We start from the raw sequence: 15,201 nt of genomic DNA, 5'->3' as shown, positions 1-15,201 counted from the left end.
GAAGAACGTTTATTTGTAATGGTTATGAAAGGTGGATGTTGTTGCTACTTTTATAAATCTTATCTACTCGATAAGGAAGTCTGCTACATGACAAACACTTATTTTCTTTAAACAGAATTTAAAGAAAACGCTTTCCCTTAGCCCCGCCTGAGAAAACATTGTGGGGTCAGAAGGAATTGAACTGGGATCCTGGCCCCTCCCACGGTCACGTGGGAGGGGCCAGAGAACGCCCGTCCACCTGGACCATCCACACCCCGCCTGCCTCTGCCAACTCCAAGAGCTCCGAACACAGGCAAATGTCCCAGGGAGCCGTCCGGCTTGCACCCCTCAACCCCAGGTTGGTACCTCCTGTCTCACCCTCAACCCCCCCCAGGGTACCTCCTGTCTCACCCCCTCAACCCCCCAGGGTACCTCCTGTCTCACCCTCAACCTCAGGTTGGTACCTCCTGTCTCACCCCTCAACCCCCAGGTTGGTACCTCCTGTCTCACCCCTCAACCCCCAGGGTACCTCCTGTCTCACCCTCAACCCTCAGGTTGATACCTCCTGTCTCACCCTCAACCCCCCAGGGTACCTCCTGTCTCACCCTCAACCCCCCAGGGTACCTCCTGTCTCACCCTCAACCCCCAAGGTACCTCCTGTCTCACCCCTCAACCCCCCCAGGTTGGTACCTCCTGTCTCACCCTCAACCCCCCAGGGTACCTCCTGTCTCACCCTCAACCCCCAGGTTGGTACCTCCTGTCTCACCCCTCAACCCTCAGGTTGGTACCTCCTGTCTCACCCCTCATCCCCCCAGGGTACCTCCTGTCTCACCCCTCAACCCCCCAGGGTACCTCCTGTCTCACCCCTCAACCCCCAGGTTGGTACCTCCTGTCTCACCCTCAACCCCCAGGTTGGTACTCCTGTCTCACCCCCTCAACCTCAGGTTGGTACCTCCTGTCTCACCCTCAACCCCCCAGGGTACCTCCTGTCTCACCCTCAACCCTCAGGTTGGTACCTCCTGTCTCACCCCTCAACCCCCCAGGGTACCTCCTGTCTCACCCCTCAACCCCAGGTAACTAGTTTGGACCTCGTCTCTTGTGACTAGGTTTGCAAAATTCTACTTGTCACCAGAGTAAGGAAACTGTCCTTTTAGGAGACCTAAGCGAGATTTGCTACCACCTCACAGCAAAACATTTTAGTGGCTCCGCTCTTGATGGTGGAGAGAGAATTTAAAAAAAATTAAAGTTAATTATCTGCAATTTTGTCATGGGGCCTAGAGAAAATGTTTCAGTTTTAAAGCAATTTTTCTGCAATTCAACACATTTTTGCCGTGGGGCAGAGATAATTGTTTCCTGCAATTCTACACATTTCACAATTGGGTGGATATAACTTTTGATGTTTTAAAGCTGATTTCCTGCAATTCTGCACATGTTGTAATGCCATGCCATGTTAATATGATATCTGAGTCAGAGTGACTAACTAAACCAATGGGGGTTCCCCTGGAGGTCAGATGTTTCATTGTTTCAATGTTCAGATGTTCCGGTGTTCCGATGTTCAGATGTTCCGGTGTTCCGATGTTCCGGTGTTCCGATGTTCAGATGTTCAGATGTTCCGATGTTCAGATGTTCCGGTGTTCCGATGTTCAGATGTTCCGATGTTCAGATGTTCCGATGTTCAGATGTTCAGATGTTCCAATGTTCAGATGTTCCGATGTTCAGATGTTCCGGTGTTCCGATGTTCCGATGTTCCGGTGTTCCGATGTTCAGATGTTCAGATGTTCCGATGTTCAGATGTTCAGATGTTCCAATGTTCAGATGTTCCGATGTTCAGATGTTCCAATGTTCCAATGTTCAGATGTTCAGATGTTCCAATGTTCAGATGTTCCGATGTTCAGATGTTCCGGTGTTCCGATGTTCAGATGTTCCAATGTTCCGATGTTCAGATGTTCCAATGTTCAGATGTTCAGATGTTCCAATGTTCAGATGTTCCAATGTTCAGATGTTCAGATGTTCCGATGTTCCGATGTTCAGATGTTCCGTGTTCCGATGTTCAGATGTTCCAATGTTCAGATGTTCGATGTTCAGATGTTCAGATGTTCAGATGTTCCAATGTTCAGATGTTCCATGTTCAGATGTTCCAATGTTCCGATGTTCAGATGTTCAGATGTTCCAATGTTCAGATGTTCAGATGTTCCAATGTTCAGATGTTCCAATGTTCAGATGTTCAGATGTTCCGATGTTCGATGTTCAGATGTTCGTGTTCATGTTCAGATGTTCAGATGTTCCGATGTTCAGATGTTCGATGTTCCGCTGTTCAGATGTTCGATGTTCTGATGTTCTGATGTTCAGATGTTCAGATGTTCCGGTATTCCGATGTTCCGATGTTCAGATGTTCAGATGTTCCGATGTTCAGATGTTCCAATTTTCAGATGTTTAGATGTTCAGATGTTCAGATGTTCCGATGTTCAGATGTTCCAATGTTCCAATGTTCAGATGTTCAGATGTCTGAATGTTCAGATGTTCCAATGTTCAGATGTTCCAATGTTCAGATGTTCATGTTCCGGTGTTCAGATGTTCCAATGTTCAGATGTTCAGATGTTCTGTGTTCAGATGTTCACAAACTGATGTTCCGGTGTTCCGATGTTCCGGTGTTCAGATGTTCCAATGTTCAGATGTTCAGATGTTCCCGGTGTTTGCTTTCTCTTCCATAATCCAGTAGTGTTTTGTCTCTCTTCCAGTGTCTCCCTTGCTCGGCTTCCGCTATATCTATCAGTAAGTTGTCCTTCAATTATCCTGGAGGGCCACATCAACCCTATGGCCCCAGACTTCTGCCGGTTCAAGCAGCACTACTGTCTGTGCTGGGGCCTGCTGGTGAGCTTTGTCAGCTGGGGAGCCTTCTGAGGCTATGCTGTCCCCATGGCCAGGGTCGACGGAGAGAGGCTGGGTACAGCTGGCACAGGTGGGTGGGGTGACTGTGTGAGGTGGGGGGGACTGTGTGTGAGGTGGGTGGGGTGACTGTGTGTGTGTGTGTGTGTGAGAGAGCTGTCCAGTGAGATTGAACTTCACTCATCTTTACTAGTTTTCCCCTTTACAGAGTTTCCAACGTTTTCTTCTACTGTGGAAGTTGTGAATGAAATCAACATAATGTAAACCAATCTGACTACATCAGACCTAGTCTGTGAATGTATAAACCAATCTGACTACATGACCTAGTCTGTGAATGTATAAACCAATCTGACTACATCAGACCTAGTCTGTGAATGTAAACCAATCTGACTACATCAGACCTAGTCTGTGAATGTAAAACAATCTGACTACATCAGACCTAGTCTGTGAATGTAAACCAATCTGACTACATCAGACCTAGTCTGTGAATGTATAAACCAATCTGACTACATCGGAGGAGGATTCTATTGCTGTGGTGAGTAGACGGGCTTGTTTTGAGATCGAAGCACAGGGCTGCACGTGTTCTTATTCTTCACTAGTTAATTAAGCCCCTTCTCATGTAATGCAGGCCTACATGGAGCACCACACATCGGCTGCTACTGTAGGTTGAATGATAGAACAGCTATTTCCATGTTAAAATATAACGGGATGTTTTTTCTCCATTGTTTTTGATGGTAGGCCACCTGGTAGGCCGTACATTATGATCAAATAGCCACAGTAGCCTACTTGACCACTGCTAAAACTGTAAGCAAAGCAGGTACAGCCTCAGTGTTCACAGTAAAACTGTAACTTAAAGCAGGTACAGCCTCAGTGTTTCACAGTAAAACTGTAACTTAAAGCAGGTACAGCCTCAGTGTTCACAGTAAACCTGTAACTGAAAACAGGTACAGCCTCAGTGTCCACAGTAAAACTGTAACTTAAAGTGGGTACAGCCTCAGTGTTCACAGTAAAACTATGCCTAAAGCAGGTACAGCCTCAGTGTTCACAGTAAACCTGTAACTGAAAGCAGGTACAGCCTCAGTGTTCACAGTAAAACTGTAACTTAAAGCAGGTACAGCCTCAGTGTTCACAGTAAAACTGTAACTAAAGCAGGTAGAGCCTCAGTGTTCACAGTAAAACTGTAACTTAAAGCAGGTACAGCCTCAGTGTTCACAGTAAAACTGTAACTTAAAGTGGGTACAGCCTCAGTGTTCACAGTAAAACTGTAACTTAAAGCAGGTACAGCCTCAGTGTTCACAGCAAACCTGTAACTGAAAGCAGGTACAGCCTCAGTGTTCACAGTAAAACTGTAACTTAAAGTGGGTTTCCAAGCCTCAGTGTTCACAGTAAACTGTACCTTAAAGCAGGTACAGCCTCAGTGTTCACAGTAAACCTGTAACTGAAAGCAGGTACAGCCTCAGTGTTCACAGTAAAACTGTAACTTAAAGCAGGTACAGCCTCAGTGTTCACAGTAAAACTGTAACTTAAAGCAGGTAGAGCCTCAGTGTTCACAGTAAAACTGTAATCTCAAAGCAGGTACAGCCTCAGTGTTCACAGTAAAACTGTAACTTAAAGCAGCTACAGCCTCAGTGTTCACAGTTAAACTATAACTTAAAGCAGGTACAGCCTCAGTGTTCTGAAAACCTGTAACTGAAAGTGGGTACAGCCTCAGTGTTCACAGTAAAACTGTAACTTAAAGCAGGTAGAGCCTCAGTGTTCACAGTAAAACTGTAATCTTAAAGCAGGTACAGCCTCAGTGTTCTACAGTAAACTGTAACTTAAAGTGGGTACAGCCTCAGTGTTCACAGTAAAACTGTAACTTAAAGCAGGTACAGCCTCAGTGTTCAGAAAACTGTAACTTAAAAAGTGGGTACAGCCTCAGTGTTCACAGTTAAACTATAACTTAAAGCAGGTAGAGCCTCAGTGTTCACAGTAAAACTGTAACTTAAAGCAGGTAGAGCCTCAGTGTTCACAGTAAAACTGTAATTTAAAGCAGGTAGAGCCCTCAGTGTTCCAGTAAAGCTGTAACTTAAAGCAAGTAGAGCCTCAGTGTTCAGTAGCAAAACTAACTTAAAGCAGGTACAGCCTCAGTGTTCACAGTAAATGCGTGCAGAATTTGCCCTGAATTTTCATACAACGTTCAGGTTTGCGCATTGAAGGTTTCATTGGCGCTCTCCCATTACGGATCACTGTCCCTGTTCTTCTCCAGGGCGGGGATCTGGACTGGGCCGTAGGAGGAGGAGGCAGTAGCTCGGTGGAGCGTCTCCTCTCGGTGATAGAGAACAGAGAGGAGGTTTGGGACCTGGTGCACCGACCAGGGCAGCTACCGGGGAGGGAGGCACGGAGGCTGCCGCGATACGGATCCAGAGCTGCTGGAGGCGCCACTGGGCCCGCAACGCCTGCCTGCGCCACCGCCAGAGGAAGTGGGCGGCAGGGACCATCGCCATCTCCTGGCTGATGCACGCTCAACTGGGCCGCGTCAGGAAAAGCCTGCAGGAGAGCAAGAGGACACACCTGGATAACTACCGCATCAGGGGCCAGGTCTGTCTGTCCGTCCGTCTGTCTGTCATACCCAGATGCTCTTCCAGTCATATTACCCTCTGACTGAGCAGAGAATCCTCTGTACCTTGATAGTCTGACATCTCAGTTAAACATCTGTTTTGATATAACAGCACTATGTACCTTTCAGATGCTCTGTCTCTGTCTCTGTGTCTGTGTCTCTGTCTGTGTCTGTATCTCTGTCTGTATCTCTGTGTCTCGGTCTGTATCTCTGTCTCTGTGTCTGTGTCTCTGTCTGTCTGTGTCTCTGTCTGTCTGTGTCTCTGTCTGTCTGTGTCTCTGTCTGTCTGTGTCTCTGTCTGTCTGTGTCTCTGTCTGTGTCTCTGTCTGTCTGTGCCTGTGTCTGTCTGTGACTGTCTGTGACTGTCTGTGTCTCGGTCTGTATCTCTGTCTCTGTGTCTGTATCTCTGTCTGTCTGTGTCTCTGTCTGTCTGTGTCTCTGTCTGTCTGTGTCTCTGTCTGTCTGTGTCTCTGTCTGTGTCTCTGTCTGTCTGTGCCTGTGGCTGTCTTGCACTGGCCTGTGGACTGTCTGCCCTGCACTGTCTCATCTCTGTGTCTGTGACTCTGTCTGTATCTCTGCCTGTGTCTCTGAATGTGTTGGTGTTCTGTCTGTGTCTCTGTCTGTGTCTCTGAATGTCTCTGTCTGTGTTTCCTGTCTGTGTCTCTGTCTCTGTATGTGTCTGTGTTTCTGTCTCGTGTCTGCTGAATATGTCTGTGTTTCTGTCTGTGTCTCTGTCCTTGTCCCTGTCACTGTCTGTGTCTCTGTCTGTGTCTCTGTCATCTGTGTCTCTGAATGTGTCTGAATGTGTCTGTGTCTCTGTCTGTGTCTCTGAATATGTCTGTCTCTGTCTGTGTCTCTGAATGTGTCTCTGGAATATGTCTGTGTCTCTGAATATGTCTGTGTCTCTGAATATGTCTGTGTTCCTGGAATATGTCTCTGTCTGTATCTGTGTCTCTGAATGTGTCTCTGTCTGTATCTGGTGTCAGTGCATCATATCCATCTCTCTGTCAGTCCGTCTGTGCCGTGACTTGACTTTTACATTAATCTGAAGACTATTATTTATCTAATTAACTAAGTATGTTTAATTGTTACCCGATTTAAATTAATCATGTAACAATGAACTCATTAGGATCTGGGGCACCACTGGAGCGGTTCTTTAAAGAGGTCCCTAGTTAAACCCTAAAAGGTCTTTACCTATCACATTTAAAGAGGTACGATCTCCTAGTTAAACCCTAAAAGGTCTTTACCTATCACATCTGTAAAACAGTCACTTATTTATCATAACCTCATATTATATCATCATTCTGAACAGTTGTAACCTCCTTGCATCTGCATAAACCCCAGCCTTCATTACTACACAAATTGGTTTAATTATCTATTTACTACCTAATTACAGTGCCTTTTGCAAAAAATATTCATCCCCTTGGCGTTTTTTCCTTTTTGTTGCTTTTCAACCTGTAATTTAAAATGGATTTTTATTTGGTTTCATGTAATGGACATATACAAATAGTCCAAATTGTGGAAGTGAAATTAAAAACATGACTTGTTTAAAAAAATATATATGGAAAAGTGGTGCGTGCAAACCATAAGATCTGGTGGACTTTATTTAAGTGTCACATGATCTGTCACATGATCTGTCACATGATCTCAGTATATATATATATATATATATATATATATATATATCTGTTCTGAAAGGCCCCAGAGTCTGTAATACCACTAAGCAAGGGGGCACCACCAAGCAAGAGGTACCATGAAGACACCAAGGAGCTTCCAAACAGGTCAGGGACAAAGTTGTGGAGAAGTACAGACTGAGGGTTGGGTTATAAAAATATCTGACATTTTTAACATCTCACAGAGCACCAATTAAATCCATTGTTAAAAATTCAAAGAATATGGCACCACAACGAACCTGACGCAGAGGGCCGCCCACCAAAAAACTCACGGACCAGGCAAGGAGGGCATTAATCAGAGAGGAAACAAAGAGACCAAAGATAACCCTGAAGGAGTTGCAAAACTCAACAACGGAGATTGGAGTATCTGTCTATAGGACCACTTATAAACCGTACATTTTACAGAGCTGAGCTTTATGGAAGAGTGGCCAGAAAAAAGACATTGCTTAAAGAAAAAAATAAGCAAACACGTTTGGTGTTCGCCAAAAGGCATGTGGGAGACTCCCCAAACATATGGAAGAAAGTACTCTGGTCAGATGAGACTAACATTTTTGGGCCATCAACGAAAACGCGATGTCTGGCGCAAACCCAACTCCTCTCATCACCCCGAGACCACCATCCTCACAGTGAAGCATGGTGGTGGCAGCATCATGCTGTTGGGATGTTTTTCATCAGCAGAGACTGGGAAACTGGTCAGAATTGAAGGGATGATGGATGGCGCTAAATACAGGGAAATTCTTGAAGAAAACCTGTTTCAGTCTTCCAGAGATTTGAGACTGGGATTTGAGGTTCACCTTCCAGCAGGACAATGACCCTAAGCATACTAAGCAAAAGGCAACATTCGAGGTGTTTAAGGAAACATAAATGTCTTGGAATGGCCTACTCAAAGCCCAGACCTCAATCCTATTGAGAATATGTGATATGACTTAGGATTGCTGTACACTGTAGTGGAACCCATCCAACTTAAAGGAGCTGGAGCAGTTTTTCCTTGAAGAATGGGCAAAATCCCAGTGGCTAGATGTGCCAAGCTTATAGAGACATACCTCAGGAGACTTGCAGCTGTAATTGCTGCAAAACGTGGCCAGGCCAAAGTATTGACTTTGGGGGTGAATAGTTTTTTGTGTGTCTTATTTCTTGTTTGTTTCACAATAACAAATATTTTGCATCTTCAAAGTGGTCGGCATGTTGTGTAAATGAAATGATACAAACCCCCTAAAATCTATTTGAAATCCAGGTTGTAAGAAAACAAAATAGGAAGCCACTGTAAATGGGAACACAGGCTAAACACACACTCTGAATCGGTTATCGACTTGAGACTTAATCCGTTGAAAACAGATCCCCTAGCGGAATGACAACAAAATGGACACTCGTTAAAGAAGAGAGAGAGAGGGACAGAGACACTAACATTGCCATCCAGAAAACTACTCACCTACAATGACCATTAACTTTGCACACGATCCGCCGCAAGAAATCATATATGTTTATGTGAAATGCCTGGGTTACGCTGGGCATCTCTCAATGAATGGGACAGCCTTTTTTCCCGGCACGCTTGTAAGGCTCTGACTGTCTGAAATGGTTCCAACAACTCTTCTACTGTTGTCCTTGTTCATAGTTGTTCAGTATCGGTGATATCGTGTTGTCCTGAACAGAACTACAGAGTTCATTTTCCTTCCATTCGCTCTTGATGATGCTTCTTTGAAGATAGGCTACCCAACCATATCGATGTTTCCCCAATGGGATGATGAGAGTATCGTAATACAATGGTTTGAGCAGAGTAACAGGGTGGTCCTACTTAAATTTGCTTTTCGAAGATACTTTACTTAGGACAGCTAATCAGCCGTACCAGTGATTGTCCGGGGAGGTGAGGTTATCATCTCCACCTCGTGTTGAGTTCAAAGTTCAAATGATTTTAAACGCACAGCTGCATCTTCATGATTTTCTGGTCTAATGTGATCACTTCTTAACCCACGAAAGGGGTTCAGCAGGCTTGCACCTCCCTGATCTCACTCTGGGGGCGGTGATTACTCACTGTGCGAAAGTTATAGAAAACAATTCTCTTCTATAAATCATATCCACTTTTAACAAAAAGAACTTTAATCGCTTTCCATTTTACATGCACAAACCCATAGTATGGAAACCATCATCCGTATAATAGGTATACTTTCCAAGTTACAGTATTTCCTATAACATTTTCAATGACATCACAAAATAACAAACACAATTATCGCCTCTGACCATTCCCGCGTTCTACGTTAGAAATATTGCTCCAGTGTTTGCGTTTTTGAAACGTGTTAAGACTTTCAGTGGGCAAAAAGGTCTGTTGAGACAAAGCACATTCCCTGGTGAATTTAGAGAGCACGGGCCTGGAGAGCACAGGCCTGAGAGCACGAGCCTGGAGAGCACGGTCACAGAGCACGGTCCTGGAGAGCACGGTCCTGGAGAGCACGGTCCTGGAGAGCACGGTCCTGGAGAGCACGGTCCTGGAGAGCACGGGGTCCTGGAGAGCACAGGCCTGGAGAGCACAGGCCTGGAGAGCAGGCCTGGAGAGCACGGGCCTGGAGAGCACAGGCCTGGAGAGCACAGGCCTGGAGAGCACGGTCCTGGAGAGCACGGGTCCTGGAGAGCATGGGCCTTGATTTTTCCCATTGATTTACAACAGGACGTAGGTTGTTAATCTCCACTAGTCATTTCCTTCCCCTCTAATGGAAAAATGGGGTCTGATTGAAGTTATAGATCTGACCTATTTGGATTCTCGTGGGTCAGTCATGACACCCGTCGTCTTATTCGTAAGATCTTCATGTACTCAGCCTTTGTGTGTGTGTGTGTGTGTGTCAGGACAGTTGCATCACCGATCTATGTTCCTCTTGTCCTCCTACAGTATCTGTCAGCCAACTGGGGAGAAGGACCATCATACACGCTCCCATCATTAGGTAGGTAGGTTCCACACAGACACATACATCATTAGGTAGGCATTCTCACACAGATCCCATCATTAGGTAGGTAGGTCTCCCTCACAGACACATCCCATCATTAGGCTAGGGTAGGTCTCCCTCACACAGACACATCCCATCATTAGGTAGGTCTCTCCCTCACACAGACATCCCATCATTAGGTAGGTAGGTATCTCTCACACAGACACATCCTCATTAGGTAGGTATCCATCATTAGGTAGGTCTCCCTCACACAGACACATCCCATCATTAGGTAGGTAGGTATCTCTCACACAGACACATCCCGTCATTAGGTAGGTCTCCCTCACACAGACACATCCCATCATTAGGTAGGTATCCCTCACACAGACACATCCCATCATTAGGTAGGTCTCCCTCACACAGACACATCCCATCATTAGGTAGGTCTCCCTCACACAGGTGTCTCTGTACAGGTGTCTGCGGACAGCTCTGTCTACAGCTACACCTGACTGGTTCTGGTACTGGTACTGGTACAGCTTGAGATGGGTCTGTGGTCTCTGCAGAAAAACCACGAGGAGACGTGAGATTCTGAACGGCGGAGAGGGAGGGAACTGAACAGAAACCTCTCACCTCTATTGCCATTTCATTTAGGAATTTGGAGTTAAAGCTAATGAACAGGCCATTAACCGTTAGGAGAGACTATGTTTCAATGAGAAACAGGGGATGTGTTCCCCCAGATAATTTAGATGGCCTCTTAGATGGCCTCTTGTTTTATTTTTATTAGTCAGAACGAGGAAAGGCGACACACAGAGCTTGAACTGTGAGTTTCACTGCGATCAGGCGTGTGCTTGTCAACCCTCAATAAAACTATTGTCCTCAAATGATTATTAGGAGTTTAATTACAAACAGATGGAATGTTTTATGGGTCTGCGTGTGTGTGTGTGTGTGTGTGTGTGTGTGTGTGTGTGTGTGTGTGTGTGTGTGTGTGTGTGTGTGTGTGTGTGTGTGTGTGTGTGTGTGTGTGTGTGTGTGTGTGTGTGTGTTATCGGAGAAGATAATTAGCTAGTTGAACCCCATTGTTGTTAATTAGCAGGAAGCCAATCATTTAATTTAGTACCTCGATCCATCGGAGGGATTCTCTCTCTCTCACTGCACTGGCAGGTCAGACAGACCCACAGACCCTCTCCTGCACAGTATCACGATGCTGTGTCTTTGTCTGGTTTTATTTCCTGTTCTGTGTTCTGTGTATGGCAGACTGGGTTAGGTGGTAACCCTGTGTTCTGTGTATGGTACCAACCCTGTGTTCTGTGTATGGTAGACTGGAGTTAGGTGGTAACTGTGTTAACTGTGTTCTGTGTATGTGTATGGTAGACTGGGTTAGGTGGTAACCCTGTGTTCTGTGTTCTGTGTATGGCAGACTGGGTTAGGTTGTAACCCTGTGTTCTGTGTTCTGTGTATGGTAGACTGGGTTAGGTTGTAACCCTGTGTTCTGTGTTCTGTGTATGGCAGACTGGGTTAGGTTGTAACCCTGTGTTCTGTGTATGGTAGACTGGGTTAGGTTGTAACCCTGTGTTCTGTGTTCTGTGTGGCAGACTGGGTTGGTAACCCTGTGTTCTGTGTTTGGCAGACTGGGTTGGAGGTGGTAACCCTGTGTTCTGTGTTCTGTGTATGGGCAGACTGGGGTTGGTTCTAACCCTGTATTCTGTGTTCTATGTGTTAGGTTCCCCCGTGTTCTAACCCTGTATTCTGTGTTCTATGTGTTAGGTTCCCTCTGTTCCCAACCTGTATTCTGTGTTCTATGTTAGGTTCCCCGTGTTCTAACCCTGTTTCTGTGTTCTATGTGTTAGGTTCCCCGTGTTCTAACCCTGTATTATGTGTTCTATTATGTTAGGTTCCCCGTGTTCTAACCCTGTATTATGTGTTCTATGTGTTAGGTTCCCCCGTGTTCTAACCCTGTATACTGTGTTCTATGTGTTAGGTTCCCGTGTTCTAACCCTGTATTATATGTTCTATGTGTTAGGTTCCCCGTGTTCTAACCCTTATTCTGTGTTTTATAAAAGTTAGGTCTCTTGTTCTAACCTCCTGTATTCTGTGCCCTATGTGTTAGGTTCTCGTGTTCTAACCCTGTATTCTGTGTTCTATGTGTTAGGTTCCCCGCGTGTTCTAACTCCTGTATTCTGTGTTCTATGTGTTAGGTTCCTCCCGTGTTCTAACCCTGTATTCTGTGTTCTATGTGTTAGGTTCCCCCGTGTTCTAACCCTGTATTCTGTGTTCTATGTGTTAGGTTCCCGTGTTCTAACCTCCTGTATTCTGTGTTCTATGTTAGGTTCCCCGTGTTCTAACCCTGTATTCTGTGTTCTATGTGTTAGGTTCCCCCTTGTTCTAACCCTGTATACTGTGTTCTATGTGTTAGGTTCCCCGTGTTCTAACCCTGTATTCTGTGTTCTATGTGTTAGGTTCCCCCTTGTTCTAACCCTGTATACTGTGTTCTATGTGTTAGGTTCCCCCAAAGTTCTAACCCTGTATTCTGTGTTCTATGTGTTAGGTTCCCCCGTGTTCTAACCCTGTATTCTGTGTTCTATGTGTTAGGTTCCCCCCCCTGTTCTAACCTGTATACTGTGTTCTATGTGTTAGGGTTCCCCGTGTTCTAACCCCCTGCATTCTGTGTTCTATGTGTGTCCTCCGTCAGGTTACTCCCCAGCTGCAGCGTTTCAGCCTGAAGAGTTTTGACATCCTGCAGAACATCCAGATGGGCCGACTGTGTGATGTCAGAGGTAGATATTTAACAGACCCCCTTCAGTGTTGTGACACAGCGTTACAGCACCATCTTTGGGACTGCGTTGTCCATCACCTGAACATGGTACACAACATGTTGTTTTTGGGGAGGGGGCTGTTCAGGTACACAACATGTTGTTTTGGGGGGGCTGTTCAGGCACACAGCATGTTGTTGTTTTTTTGGGGGGCTGTTCAGGCACACAGCATGTTGTTGTTTTTTTGGGGGGCTGTTCAGGCACACAGCATGTTGTTTTGAGGGCTGTTCAGGCACACAGCATGTTGTTTTGGGGGCTGTTCAGGCACACGGCATGTTGTTTTGGGGGGCTGTTCAGGCACACGGCATGTTGTTTTGGGGGGTGTTCAGGCACACAGCATGTTGTTTTGGGGGCTGTTCAGGCACACAGCATGTTGTTTTGGGGGGCCTGTTCAGGCACACAGCATGTTGTTTTGGGAAGCTGTTCCAGGCACACAGCATGTTGTTTTGGGGGGCTGTTCAGGCACACAGCATGTTGCCTTGGGGGCTGTTCAGGCACACAACATGTTGTTTTTGGAGGGGGCTGTTCAGGCACACAGCATGTTGTTTTGGGAGGCTGTTCAGGCACACAGCATGTTGTTTTGGGGGCTGTTCAGGCACACAGCATGTTGTTTTGGGGGGCTGTTCAGGCACACAGCATGTTGTTTTTGGGGGCTGTTCAGGCACACAACATGTTGTTTTTGGGGGCTGTTCAGGCACACAACATGTTGTTTTTGGGGCTGTTCAGGCACACAACATGTTGTTTTTGGGGGGGCTGTTCAGGCACACAACATGTTGTTTTGGGGGGCTGTTCAGGCACACAACATGTTGTTTTTGGGGTTGTTCAGGCACACAACATGTTGTTTTGGGGGGGCTGTTCAGGCACACAACATGTTGTTTTGGGGGGGGGCTGTTCAGGCACACAGCATGCTGTTTTGGGGGGGCTGTTCAGATCTGTGTGTCTCTGTGTCTCTGTGTGTCTCTGTGTGTCTCTGTGTGTAGATGAGAACGTGGAGGTGATCTGTGTGTCTCTGTGTGTAGATGAGAACGTGGAGGTGATCTATGTGTCTCTGTGTGTAGATGAGAACGTGGAGGTGATCTATGTGTCTCTGTGTCTCTGTGTGTAGATGAGAACGTGGAGGTGATCTATGTGTCTCTGTGTGTCTCTGTGTGTAGATGAGAACGTGGAGGTGATCTATGTGTCTCTGTGTTTCTGTGTGTAGATGAGAACGTGGAGGTGATCTGTGTGTAGATGAGAACGTGGAGGGATCTATGCCTCTGTGTGTCTCTGTGTGTAGATGAGAACGTGGAGGTGATCTATGTGTCTCTGTGTGTCTCTGTGTGTCTCTGTGTGTAGATGAGAACGTGGAGGATCTATGTGTCTCTGTGTGTAGATGAGAACGGAGGTGATCTGTGTGTCTCTGTGTAGATGAGAACGGGAGGTGATCTATGTGTCTCTGTGTGTCTCTGTGTGTCTCTGTGTCTCTGTGTGTAGATGAGAACGTGGAGGTGATCTATGTGTCTCTGTGTCTCTGTGTGTAGATGAGAACGTGGAGGTGATCTATGTGTCTCTGTGTGTCTCTGTGTGTAGATGAGAACGTGGAGGTGATCTATGTGTCTCTGTGTGTAGATGAGAACGTGGAGGTGATCTATGTGTCTCTGTGTCTCTGTGTGTAGATGAGAACGTGGAGGTGATCTATGTGTCTCTGTGTGTCTCTGTGTGTTGATGAGAACGTGGAGGTGATCTATGTGTCTCTGTGTGTCTCTGTGTGTAGATGAGAACGTGGAGGTGATCTGTGTGTCTCTGTGTGTAGATGAGAACGTGGAGGTGATCTATGTGTCTCTGTGTGTCTCTGTGTGTAGATGAATGTGGAGGTGATCTATGTGTCTCAGTGTCTCTGTGTCTCTGTGTGTCTCTGTGTGTAGATGAGAATCTGGAGGTGATCTGTGTGTCTCTGTGTAGATGAGAACGTGGAGGTGATCTATGTGTCTCTGTGTGTCTCTGTGTGTAGATGAGAACGTGGAGGTGATCTATGTGTCTCCTGTGCGTCTGGGAGACGACCTGTCCCAGTATTACACCAGACTGCTGGGTTTGCAACAGAGAGGCCAGGGGAGGACTTCCAGAGGCTGCAGACCCAGGGGACGGTCAGAGGAGGGTCGTGACAACCTAGTGGGCCTCCTGCACCAAACGCCACCATCCTCACGCCTGACGCTCTGGAAGACTTTCCGGTAAGAAGGAGAACACATCACAGTTACATTTAACACACAGACTACATTTACTAACGCACTGAAGAGATTTCAGCGATAATAGGAATGAGGGTAGCCTGGCACGACCATCCTGATCCTCACCATCTTACATTCTGT

Source organism: Oncorhynchus gorbuscha, unplaced genomic scaffold (genome assembly GCF_021184085.1).
Source record: "Oncorhynchus gorbuscha isolate QuinsamMale2020 ecotype Even-year unplaced genomic scaffold, OgorEven_v1.0 Un_scaffold_4346, whole genome shotgun sequence".
Classification (NCBI taxonomy): domain Eukaryota; kingdom Metazoa; phylum Chordata; class Actinopteri; order Salmoniformes; family Salmonidae; genus Oncorhynchus; species Oncorhynchus gorbuscha.
This window is presented reverse-complemented; position numbering follows the sequence as displayed.